Here is a 13,146-nt window from a genome sequence, read left to right on the forward strand (position 1 = left end):
CCAAAATTCTTTCCGGTCTAGAGGATCGTGGCCACCCCGACGGGCTTGAGCGAGGTCCCGGCCAACGCTGCTTGCAGCTTTAATTATTATTAATTCTTTATTATTTCTCAAAACCTTGAAATCCCTCCGGCTTTACGTCATTTCACGGGGCCAACAATTCAAACTTTCGACGCTAAACTGGACGTTGGCCTATCGCGCAGCGCGTCGACGTCAACAAGTTGTGCCGTCGGCGAGGAAAGTATGGAGATTAGTGTGAATTTCACAGGAGAACCAAGAGGGCCTTTCAGCAGGGGAGCGTTAACGTACGGCGGCAGCCTTGCGACGCGCTTCAGTTCACTGTGGGTCATTTCCTGTAATGAATTGCCAAATTACCAGGAGTGTTTTCCCGTCGAATAGGAAACGGTAATGATGATGACTAAAGAACAACAACAGCATATAACAAGTTGGATCTTGCCCTACAGCCAACAGAAGTGGGATTTTCTTTTTTTTTTTTACCCCTCAGACTCACAAACACACTTCCCAAGCTGATAATCAGGCATTTATTCCATAAACAATGCTGGAACTGACTTGGGATTTGCCTAACAATGTCTCATTACTAGTGTATGAGCTTCTCTTTTTCTTTTTTTCTTTTTTTTTCCTTGAGCTAATGCAATTCGTCAAGGAGAGCAGATGAGGCGGGGGGGGGGGGGGGGGGGGGGTGAGCGCGAGGGGCGAGGGGGAGGACAAAAACACTTATTAATTTGCACGAAATGGAATTAGCAGCGGGGAGTTAGAAGCGGCAGAGTTTCTAATTTTACCCCTGCCCCTGTGCGCCGATGGTAAATGGAGATTTGTCACACTCCACTTGGCCGGCTCCCCGGCTTGATGAGCTGTCTCTCTTCGCAGGAGCCCCGCGTGTCCGTCTCTCCAGCATTAGCCGCATCAGCCGGCGCTCACATCGCCGCCACCCCGCCATCCCGCCGCGCCGCCGGCGAGTGGGCGGGAGTTGTCATCAGATGCCGCGGCGCACTGGTGACACTGAATAAAAAAGGAGAATGTGACAGGCGAGGGAAGTCGTGAGCATTTTGTCCTTCACATCTTTTTTGCAATTAGAAGTTGGGCGGACGTGTGGACGCCGTGACTCAGTCAGCCGGAAAGTGTCGGAGACGTACAATATTAGGCGTTGGAGCGATAGCGTCTCACTGCAGAGGAATTACTTTTAAGCGTTAATCCGCCGGTAACCGATGACTCTCGCACGGAAACATTTTTGCTTTTTAAAAGCGCTGTAAACAGGGCCACTGTGGGGGGAAAAACCCTGAGTTCTGACCTTTTTTCTCAGAATTCTCACTTTTAACTCATAATTCGGAGAAAAAAAAGTCAGAATTCTGAGGTTAGAGTCAGAATTCTGAGGTTAAGGTCAGAATTCTGACTTTTAAACTTAGAATTGACTTTTTTTCTCAGAATTCTGACTTTAAACTCAGAATTCTGACTCTAAACTCAGAATTCTGACATTTAAACTTAGAATTCTGAGAAAAAAGTCAAAATTCTGAGGTGAAGGTCAGAATTCTGAGTTTAAAGTCAGAATTCTGAGAAAAAAAGTCAGAATTCTAAGTTTTAAAGTCAGAATTCTGACTTTAAACTCAATTCTGACCTTAACCTCAGAATTTTGACTTTTTTCTCAGAATTCTGACTTTAAAACTTAGAATCCTCACTTTTTTTTCTAACCCTAACCTTCTGATTTTAAACTCAGAATTCTGATTTTAAACTCTGAATGCGTGCAGGATTAAGTTTATTTTGCCAAACAATTTGCAAACTCGCAGACAATGAGTTGACAGCGGTACAAAGTGTGTCCCCCGGAATCGCGTCGGCGCCAATTAAGAGACGCACAAACGGAGGCCGCCGTCGCCGTATGCTGTACGCCGTACGCTGTACGCCGTACGCGAGCCTCCCGGGAGCCGCCGGAACCGCCGGAGGAATTGGCGAATTAAAATGTAAAGCCGGTCTGAGCAGCACCTTGATGAAATCCAACATTGAGTGGAGCGGGGAGTCGGGGAGCCTCCTGCCTCCTCTGTCATCACCCTGCCCGTCACTCCCCACGCACTCTTTTGTGTCCTGTTCCCCTCTGACTCGCCGTTCCCTCTTTCCTTTCTTCACCTCTCCTCCTCATCCTCCCTCCCTCAGGTTCCCTATCCTATCTATCTGTAGGAGACACATCTGGAAGCTTTCAGAGAGAGAGAGAGAGAGAGAGGGGCGAAGTGAGGGATAGAGTGAGGAGAGAGATAATCGGGCTAATCCCTCCGTCATCCCAGAGGCTATCACGCTACTCTATAACCCCCTAATCCCTCTAATTCCCTCACTCTGCAGTCAGCCTCACTGTCAGACACATCGGGATCCTTATCGCCAGGCGAGAGCTGCAGGCAGTGTGTGTATGTGTGTGTGTGTGTGTGTGTCTTATTTCTAATCGGTGAGGGACGTCTTATGGCCTTGCAGTCACACTGACCTGACCCTGGCCTTGAGGAACTTTGGCAATTGGATAAACAGACCATATCCACACAAAAATAAACAAGACCAACACTTGACACTTTGGATTTTTTTATGCTTCCAATTAAAGCACTGTATGACAATGCCCCCTCCCCCCTCCACCACCACCCCCCCCCCCCCCCCCCCTTTTCTTTATTGACGGAGTGCAGCAACAAAGAGGCGAGTGTCTGCACGTCGTCTTCGATCAATAAACACATTTTGCAGGCAGATTGACTGCGGATTGGAGGAGGAGTGATCTGGAAGCTGCGCCTCGCCCTGCCGACGGCTGATCACACCATCACAGGTGTATTGATCGCTGAATGGAGGGGGGAGGAGGAGGGGGAGAAGGAGGAGGAAGAGGAGGTGCTTCAGCTCTGCTGTGTGGATGAGGGACGAACCCGGGATGCTCCCGTCGTGCTCGTCAGCCTCATCGCCGCTCTGAACTCTGGGAAAAAATAGTCCCACGAGCGAGAAGCCGTCGGTGGGGAATCCACCGCCGCCATCTTGTTCGGCCATTTTGATCCGAATCACCACCCCAGCGCCACTGTTGGTGGGAGGCAGTACTACATGCAATGTTTTGTTCCGACGCACAATTATAGCGTCACTGTCGGTGGGAGGCAAGAGAACATGATCCGCAATGCAACCGTGCTCCTCCAGACTTGAAACCTCGCCAGTGCGGTATAAAAATGGCGGTGTACGGCCGCTGACATGCTTGTTTGTGGACGCCACCATGCGTGTTTGTGGACGCCGCCATTATTGCTCAGGGTCAGCGCCATACTACTCTCAAAACGCAAACCTCGCCACTGCGGTATCACAATGGTGGCTTATGGGCACCGACATACTTGTTTTTGGCCGCCGCCATGCGTGTTTGTGGTCGCCGCCATATTTAAAAGGACAACTTACGTCACTGCTTCAGTTACGTCACGGTTTCATGGATCATGTTCAGTTTGAAGAAGCACAAGAACACTGGCGGAACATCCAGGTAGATATTATGTGAATAAAGCTCAGAGTGTTTATAAGGTCCAGAGCCAAGTGGATTGAAGAGGGAGAACCCCCCCCCCCCCATCATATTCCATATTCAATATCTCTCTGAACCTATTTCAGCAAGACACTGCAGCTGGAACCACATCTGTAGAGTTCAGCTACTAAACTGATCTGCCTCCTTCATTCATGCAGTGACAATGTGGTGCATTAAGCAAAACTAACTACAAGAATGGAGAGTAACTGTAGTTACTTCAGAGTAAATGTCCATGACAAACCTTCAAAAAGTACCTCTGACAACTTTAAAAGAATAAAACCATCCATGAATCATGTCATTGTTCTTTATTATATTTACAAGCACTTTTAAAGAGAAAACCCAACAAATCCACATGAGCAAGCGTGAGCGACTGTGGAAAGGGAAAAAGTCCCTCTAACAGGAAGAAATCTTTGCAGAAACCAGACTCAGAGGTGGCGGCATTCTGCTGGCCGGTCAGGGTGAGAGGATAGAGGAGAGGACAGACAGATAGATAAAAGATACACTCTGAAAATCGGGACAGGAGACTTCAAAGCACTATATTGTTTGACATCCGGCAGGGAGGATGAGAGCACAGACGACAGGAGCTTGTTAGAACTTTCTCCCACTGGCTATGATGACCTGTGCTTGAAGCCTTGTGTGACCTTCAGCCATCAGGATGTTGATGATGATCTGAAAAAGATGGACAAGGTGCATGCAGATAGGTTTCAAAAGACACAAAATATTGACCACTACTTCTATGATGTCCTCCATTTGATTGATCATCTTAATTCTGGAAGCACAACATCAAAAATGTAATCGATGAGTCTCAGGTCCCCCTTCTTGATTTCCATGACCTCCTCCATCTCTTTCAGCATCTCGAAGATCTGTTGCAATACAGATGAATAAAAATAAACAAATTGAGCTTATGTTACATAAAAAATCTCAAACTTGATTGATGAGTCATAGGAGTGTTCTGCATGCAGACATGCGACACTCAATTCCTTTACGGTCTCTGGATCCGTGGTCAGCACAGATGCTGTGTGCATTGTTGGGTGTGCATATGAATGCTCCATGCCCACGGATTCGCTGCTACGATGACGTGACATTCTGATTGAACACTGCGTCTGAAAAAATATTAAAATCAGAATCATTAGTATTTGTTCAAATGTACTGATCTCTCATTGATGAATGCAAACTGACAAGCATCCAAGTGATTCATTGCAGTATGTTATATATAAGATATTCGATCTCCTTCATAACCATTAAACTTTCTCTAATTTGGATGCACTGATAATAACACAGAAATCCCAGTCAGGTTGTAAAAATCCAGTAATGCAGTATGATAAAAAGTACGGGTCTAAATAAATCAACACATGGAACAAAGATAAAAAAAGAGCAACATAAACTTTGAGCTGATCTTACTTGAATTGCTCCCAACATAACTATACAACAACTCTTCCTCTCACTAATACTCATATAATGACACCTATCAACCATGTCCTACTTATTAGCACAGGCTGATGCACACCGTTTTGAGGCTTTTCACCCATGTGACAAAATTCAGCCATTTAGGACGTAAACGCAACTAAATGTTGTGATGAAACTGCAGTTAGCAGGAGTGATAAGTGAAGGCACACAGTAAACTGTGAGTTGTCTGGACGGAGAAATAAAGCAGCAGAGATATGTGGACAGACACAGTTGGGGATAGATGAACATATCTGTTCCCTCACGGAAGGTTGTGAAGCTGATCTGGCTCCGGTCTTCCAGTGCGAGTATAAACATAGTCTCTATATACTGGTATAACTCCACCTACCATTTCATTCTTATTAGTGCAGGCTGATATTTTACACAGAAAAAAATGCAATTATTTACCTTAGCAGAAGACAATCCTTTACTCTGTTGAGCTTCGAGTACACGTGTGAAGAAAACAATGCAATGGGAACAAATGTGCGCTTGAACAGCGCGGCGCACAGTTTTTTTCCGGCGAGTGGGTACTTCAACGTCACTTCCGGTGGGTGGGCCTCCGAAAACGTAATTCCCGACGTTCCTCGGGGTCTGATACGTCACTTCCTGTATGTCGCTTCTGTATACGTCACTTCCGGTACGCCCAATTTCAAAATGGCGGCGATCGGTAAATAAGTATGGCGGCGCTCGCAACACCGCCATTTTTGATTCTCCACCGACATCTCTTGCCACGAGCTGCGAACTGCAGGGTGGGCGGAGGGTTACAAGATTATTTTCTCTCTGCAGTCGAGTGTGTGCGTGTGTGCGTGTGTGCGTGTGTGCGTGTGCGTGTGCGTGTGCGTGTGTGTGTGTGTGTGTGTGTGTGTGTGTGTGCCAAACCGAACAGCTGCAGGTTTTTGTACCATGTCAGTAAAAGTTGTTTTAATTGCAGATGTTTTAGCTGACGTTACCATTATTACTATTATTATTGTTGTTATTATGATTATTATTATTATAGTAGAAGTAGTAGTCAAGGTGATTGTCGTGATCATTTCAGCCGGGGATTTTCAAAACTTGTGTTGCACCCTTTGAGTGTGAAACCAAAAAAAGGAAGCACAAAACCAACGATCTAATTATTTACACACTGAGAGAGACGGAGGCAGAAGGACAGGCAGAGGTTTACAGTTTGTTACTTTTTAAATACCCCCCCAAAATTTCTCATAACAAACTCCATAAGTGAACAAATTCTCCCGATTCGCCGCATTTCTGACAGATTAATGATTAGTTTCGCGACACCTCGGAACAATGATGGTGTCCTGATGAGCCGCCGCCGTTTCCTGTTCTTACTGGTGACGTACGATTAAAAGGCGGCGACTGTCCGTGACGCCGCGGCCCCGAATCCTGTAAACACAAAACTTTTCCGAAACGAAAACACACGAAACGACTCGTTTCTCTCTCTCGAGACGTTGTCGTGTTTAAGGTACGTTTAGACACGACGACAAGTCAGGAAACGCACGAATCTCAATTCCTGACCGCCAATCAAGATGTTGACCTACATTTTGACCTTCGTGCGTAGCGACTCGTGCCGCTCAGCGTGAGTCGTTACCGATGTTCATCTGAGTCGCGCGTTTGCTTTGCGCCACTGCATCACTTTCTCCTGCTGATCCGTCACGAATGTGGAGGATCTGGAGGATTTGTGTACGGTGGTGGAGTTTTTGCTAAGAGCGACGTGGGCAGCCGCCCAGGGAGCAATCTGTGAAGGGGCAGTCGAGAGGAAAAGGGAATCACACCGTGTCATATATATGACATGTCCCGCCGTCTGCTGGACTCCTGCAGGGGGGCGGCGGCATGTTTACTGCCCCGCGACGAGCCCATGAGCAAGTCTCCTCCAGGTTTTCACTCTTCCACCGTCTCGTGTGTGTGTGTGTGTGTGTGCGTGTGTGTGTGCGTGTGCGTGTGTGTGTGAGCGCCATGTGAACAGACTGACAGTGCGTGGTTCACGCTCAAACCGTCTGGCACAAACAACGCAGCAGTTTAAGAAAGAAAGCTGTTACTTCACAGTTTGTCTCCAGAGGACGGTTCACACTGACGGACGCTCGGTTCAGTCACGTTGTGTAAATGTGCCAGAACCGTCGTCCTCGTACATTTAATACAACGCGTAGAGCGTATACACTATTTACCCCTGCAATATAAACAAGTTCCACAACCTAGAACCTTTTATCGGGTCTTACAAGTTGATCACAGGATTTATTAGGACACATTATTATGTTTTAGCTACTGAACCACTATTTACCACGGCTGAGTCGCGCTGTTGCAGCATTATCAGAAAGGTTCATCATCTACACTGAACTGTTTCAGTGTAAATGTGCAGAACAACTAGCAGCGTTTCCAGGAAGTTGTTTTTCACCCATTTCTCGGTGGAAAATTGTAAATAAAGCGCGTTTGATGCTGCCGAAACCTAAAAAGTCATCTGATGCTCAGTAAACCTGCTGATTCAAACGTCTGAGACCAGGAATTGACGTGGAATTAAAGTGCGAGGACATTGACGGCACCTCAGCATCGCCTCCGCTCATGACTTTGGAATTAGGAAGCGCTGCGGGATGTTATTGAGTTCTAACGGGAGGAAAACGACAAACAAAACACTGTTTGTCTTTGAAAAGAATTTCTGGAAACCTCCGTCAGGGAAAAAAAACCTTATAACAGTTCAAGATTGTTTATTTATTTGTCGTCGGGTTCCTAAATTCATTTCTTGCTCAGTGAACAACCTCCTATTCAGTGGTTTGCTTGATATTTTTAATCGTTTGCTCATGTCTTGTCTCATGTCTGCTTACGAGATCTTACAAGAAGCATAAATACGACAGTTTTGAAGCGCTTTTACAGAGAAAATCCGAAAAGTCTCCCGTCCACATGGGAAACACCATGAAATCTACTCAAATCTACTCATGTAGTGCACCTGCCAGGCCTGTAGGTGGCGCTGTGACGGTAATTCAGAAGAAACTGACAAATCTAACATATCGCCTTTTAAAAAAAAAAATCATGGACAAAAACAACAGCGTGTCACGACTCCCAGTTTCTATTCTCCTGGGACCTGGTAGTTTTATTTTGACGGTCACCGTAGCAACAATCCAACCAGACGGGAGGAACACGTCCTGAAAATGTCTTGCTAAAACTCTTGAAAACTGTGCGAGAGAGCCGGTACAAACTGCGAGGCCAGAAAACTGCATGTTGGAACGCTGGACAGAGTCACAGACGACTCCACTGAGACGACAGACGATCCACTGCAGTCCTGCGTTTCTTCCCTCAAAGCGGAGAGTCAACGCCTCTTCTGACATTTGTTCTCCGTTTTCAACACTTCGTGAGTCTGTGCAGATTAAGGTCGACTGGAGCTCTGCTGGGCGTTCACCAACTCTCTCTCTCTCTCGCTCTCTCGCTCTCTCTCTCGCTCTCTCTAAACGACATAGAAAAGAATAAATAAGATGTGTTGTATAATGTACACATATACTGTACTTGCCCCTTTAAAACGATTAAAAATAAGGAATTTCAACCCGATTCGATTTCAAAACATTTTCAATATTTATACATTTGTGGCTTCATGGAGTTTTAGAAACTTGTGTTTGAATAATAGATAGAAAGTGTTAAACTCACCTAAAGTATAGGTTTTTTTTATATAAAGAGTTATCAGAGTCATCGTGGTGCGCTAATTGGATGTAAAAGACTTTTCTTTTTTAATGGAGTACCACACTGATTTATATATATATATATATATATATATATTTATTTTATTTTTTTTGATAAAATCTTTAAAACTGTAAAAATATAACAAAAATTAATATAAAAGGTAAAAAAAAAATTTTTTTATCAAGAAAATAAAAAAGAGAAAACGGGAAATGGAAGGAAAGTGGAAAGAAAAGAAGAAGAAAAAAATTAGTAAAAAGAAAATAATAGCTAAAATAGTCGAGATGCTTTAAATAGCTAAAATAGGAATATCTGTATATTTAAAAAAAAAAAAAAAAAGGAATAATCTCTATAAATGGCAACAAGAGCTGAAAAAATTATCAAACTTTATGGATGAAACCTTTTCGTTTGTCTCGCAAAGTTGTTTCTTTTTTCAAAGATGTTTTTTCTTCATCTCAGAACATTTACATGTTTTGCGGCTCCTCAGTGTGACCGAGGCCACGTTTACGCGTACCTGAGTATTTGAAAAAACAACCTGTGATATTTCTCTGCGTTCGGGTTTATTTACACATAAACTCATAAATGATTCCTGTAAACTACGAAGGCAGGTCGGTGGATATTTACATCACAATTTGTGACGTGTTGTTTTTTTGTTTTTTTTCCCAGGATTCTGGCGATCCTGACTTCTTCTTGCTACACTGCCCCCTACAGGTTTGGCGGCTCATGGCAGCTCTGAAGCAGCTGTATCTATGGGTAAGTGTAAATTAAATCCTTTTTTTTTTTTTTTACGTAGAGAGGGAAATATCAGGTTTTCTAAAAAAAAAAACAACTAAGACTGGGTACGTGTAAATTAAATCCTTTTTTTTTTAAACGTAGAGAGGGAAATATCAGGTTTTCTAAAAAAGACAAACAACTACGACTGGGTACGTGTAAATGTGGCCTCACTGTAGTTAATTTGTGTTTCTTTTAAAATGATTTCTGCGGTTCGGCGCCGATGTTAAATCCTGTGTTTTTCCTGAATCAGACGAGTCAAACACTTGTTGTTTTTTTTTTACATTCTTCACTATAAATACATTTTGTTTGGATGTAAAGTGAAAAAGTTGAACGATCTTTTAAGGGAAGTTTTTTTTTGTTTTTTTCTTTTCGTGCTTCCGTCTGTTTGCCACACCTGATCGGAGCGTCGGAACCGTGACCTCCTTTTGTGCAGAGAAATGCACAACGTGTGTGACACTTTCCAGCCCGTTTCACTTCTCTCTCTCTCTCTCTCTCCTCTCTCTCTCTCTCTCTCTCCCCTCTCTCTCTCTCTCACCGCTCTCTCTCTCTCTCTCTCTCTCTCTCTCTCTCCCTCTCTCTCTCTCACCCCTCTCTCTCTCTCTCCTCTCTCTCTCTCTCCTCTCTCTCTCTCTCTCTCTCTCTCTCTCGCTCCCTCTCTCTCTCTCCTCTCTCTCTCTCCTCTCTCTCTCTCTCTCTCCTCTCTCTCTCTCTCTCTCTCTCTCTCTCTCTCTCTCTGTTGTCACGTCTGTTGTCTCACAGCCTCAGTCGTGGCTTCCATGGCCTGAATCTGCTGACAGGGGAAACTGAACCGTTATATCTCATACGAGAGCCCACAAACCCAAAGCCACAAGTAGCAGCTTCTTTTAAACTCTCCCTCCTCCTCCTCCTCCTCCTCCTCCTCTCTCCTCATGTAATTTGTGCTCGAAACACAACCCCCCCCCCCAGCAGGACGATTTGAAGCAGCGTGATCGCTGCACTTTTTTTTTTTTTTTTCCTTTCAGGAGACGCTTAAAAAGAGGTCTCGTCTCTTTTCGCGTCTCGCCGCGTCGTTTCGGTCCGGATGCCGACGTTAGCAACTGTAACACCTCCTGCTCTCTGTGGGCGACTGGAGCTCCTGGTGGCTCGCGTCTACAACAGGATGTGATCGACAGAGCTGCTTCAAGCTGGCTTTGTGGCCAGGTGGAGGAACTGTTTCCGTGTGTGTGCGTGTGTGTGTGTGTGTGTGTGTGCGTGCGTGCGTGTGTGTGTGTTCTGTAAACAAGATTTGCCTCCTGCCCCTCAAACCACGGCCGACAGATCGCACCGCTCCGTCTGCGACGTCTACAACACCCATCTTTTTCTTTTTTTTCTCTTTCCTCCTCCTCCTCCTTCCGTCTCCACGGGTTATTGGGTATGGCGGGTTGTCATGGCAACTGGTGAGACGTTTGCTCTCTGCGATTCTCGTCCTCTTTCTTCTCGATAAAGAAAAGGAGCGGGTTTGCAAATTGACTCTCCCCTCTGCCAGCCCCAGCCTGAATCAGGCGAGCGTTCCGTGGAAACGGCGGCGGCGGCGGCGGCGGCGGCGGCGGTGGCGGCGTCTTGTTTATCCTCTCCCGACGCCGCCGTAACGAGCAAGGGGAAACCACGGCGACCGTTTCTCCGTTAATTTACGTGTTCCTAGGATGTCAGGATTTCTCGACAGCCCGAGAAACGGCAAAATTCTCCGTCTGTACTTTTGCTCGGGTTTCTGCCGGCAAGGCCTGAGAGGAAGCGTCGGTAGAACCCGGACCGAGGGTTCCCTCTATTTTAAGGAACCGCAACGCGTTCGGTGTTTTGACGCTCTCGTCCAGTCGGAGACCGGGTGTGTAACTGCTGATAAATCTCTGAGGCGGGGCTCGTCATTATTATTCGATTTAATTAATAAAATAAACCACATTAAAACAATCTTGCCCTTTTTAAAAAAAAATGTAGATTAAGAGAAGCCCTTTTAAACACTTAATAAGAGTATTTTATGAATATACTTGTAATCAAATACAAGCGGAAGCTTCATTAAACCCTTTAGAAAATGAAAGTGTTTTGGAGCTGGTTTACTGGAAATGAAAGTCTGAAAGCAAAAAGGTTTATCGGGTATATTTTGACGGAGCCCCTGAAGGGATATGGAGAAAATCTAAATAAATCTCAGGATCTCGCAAAAGCATGTCTTATTTTAGGCCGATTTCAAAATAAAACTCTCGTTACGGGTGGGTGTCCTCCATTAGCTTTAGCTTCTCTCAACAACAGTAGGGTGTACGGTGTCTCTGAAAGGACAAACTTAGTCGATCGACACGATGCGCATATAGAACAATATAGTTATAGTTTTTTTTTATATTTTCAAACAACACATCAGTTCAGCTTTCAAAACATTTTACAATTCTTTGAAAGAAACTTTAAAATATACTGCTTTTTTTAAGCGCTTAGATTTTCAGTCAATAATAAATATGAGCACATCCAAACTTTTAGAAACGTTAACAAACGTTGGCAAAAATTCTGAACACGTTTCTGTTTGTGTGCATTTAAAAACTAACTGCAGTCTCACTTTCGTCACGGCGAGTTCAAACAAACCCCAGAAGTTGACACAGGAAGGGCCTGTTTTATTATTTATTCTATTGTGTAAGCCTTCGTCAAGCTGACGTGAAATGTTTATCTTTCCAAACGTGGCAAGTCGGAGTGCATTTTGCATGTGGATGGTTTGTTCAGCGTGTTCGTGCTTCCTCGCCTTTTCTGGGGAAAAAAAAAAAAAGTGTTTCAAATGAGTAATACCTGGATTAATCCACGCTGGGGGAAAAGGAGGCGGGGAAATCAGAATAAAGCATCGGCTTCTCGACATGCAGTTAGACAAGCAGCGTTTTTCCACAGACGATCGTCTTTGCTCACAGCCGAGCCGGGGTTTTACAATTTCCCCACTCTGGGACCCGTGTTTTAAATTTTTTTTTTTTTTTAAAGGTTTTCGCGCTTCTAAAGCTCCGCCTCCTGTGGCAAATCACTTCACACACACCGTGTGTGTGTGTGTGTGTGTGTGTGTGTGTGTGTGTGTGTGTGTGTGTGTGTGTGTGTGTGTGTGTGTGTGTGTGTGCGCGTGTGGTCACTGGTGTGTGCAGACGGCAAGTGAAACGCTTCAGACCGACAGACAGGATGAAGAAAAACACCAGTGTCCCAACAAGATGACGTTGCACTCCTCAGAACAGGAAGTGAACGCAGATAAGAGTTTTTAAAAAAATGTCCCCCAAAAAAAAAGCGTTTTTAAACTCCTGAAGTGCCGTGAAAGAGCCGCTCGTCCGGGAGTTCACTCATTCATCCTCTCATACGGCCTCATCCGTCTCGGGGCTGCAGCATCAATAATCCAGATAATCCAGACGACTGTGCGAAGGCAGATTACACCTGCTGTCATGTACGTCGTTTTCAAGACGTTGCCGTGTAAACATGAAGCTCTTCTGAAACAACCCAGAAATGAGGTTTTTACTTTTCGATGGAATTTAAAGGCATTTATCCCCGAAACAGAATAACTCAATATGAACGATGTGTATTAATTCTGCTTCCACATAAACAAAATGTAACTTTTTTTCCCCAAAACCTAGTTAAAAGAAGTCGTCTTACACTTGGACCTTCTTTGAAAACCTGTTGTTTCTCAACCCGTTCCGACACGGTGATGCTTTTTTTTGTTGTTTTGTTTTGTGTTTTTTTTTATGCTGTGGACTAAAAATATTTTAGATTGTTTCCTTCAAAGTGAGTTTTGACCTTGT

This window comes from Blennius ocellaris (assembly GCF_963422515.1).
Source record: "Blennius ocellaris genome assembly, chromosome: 1".
Lineage (NCBI taxonomy): Eukaryota > Metazoa > Chordata > Actinopteri > Blenniiformes > Blenniidae > Blennius > Blennius ocellaris.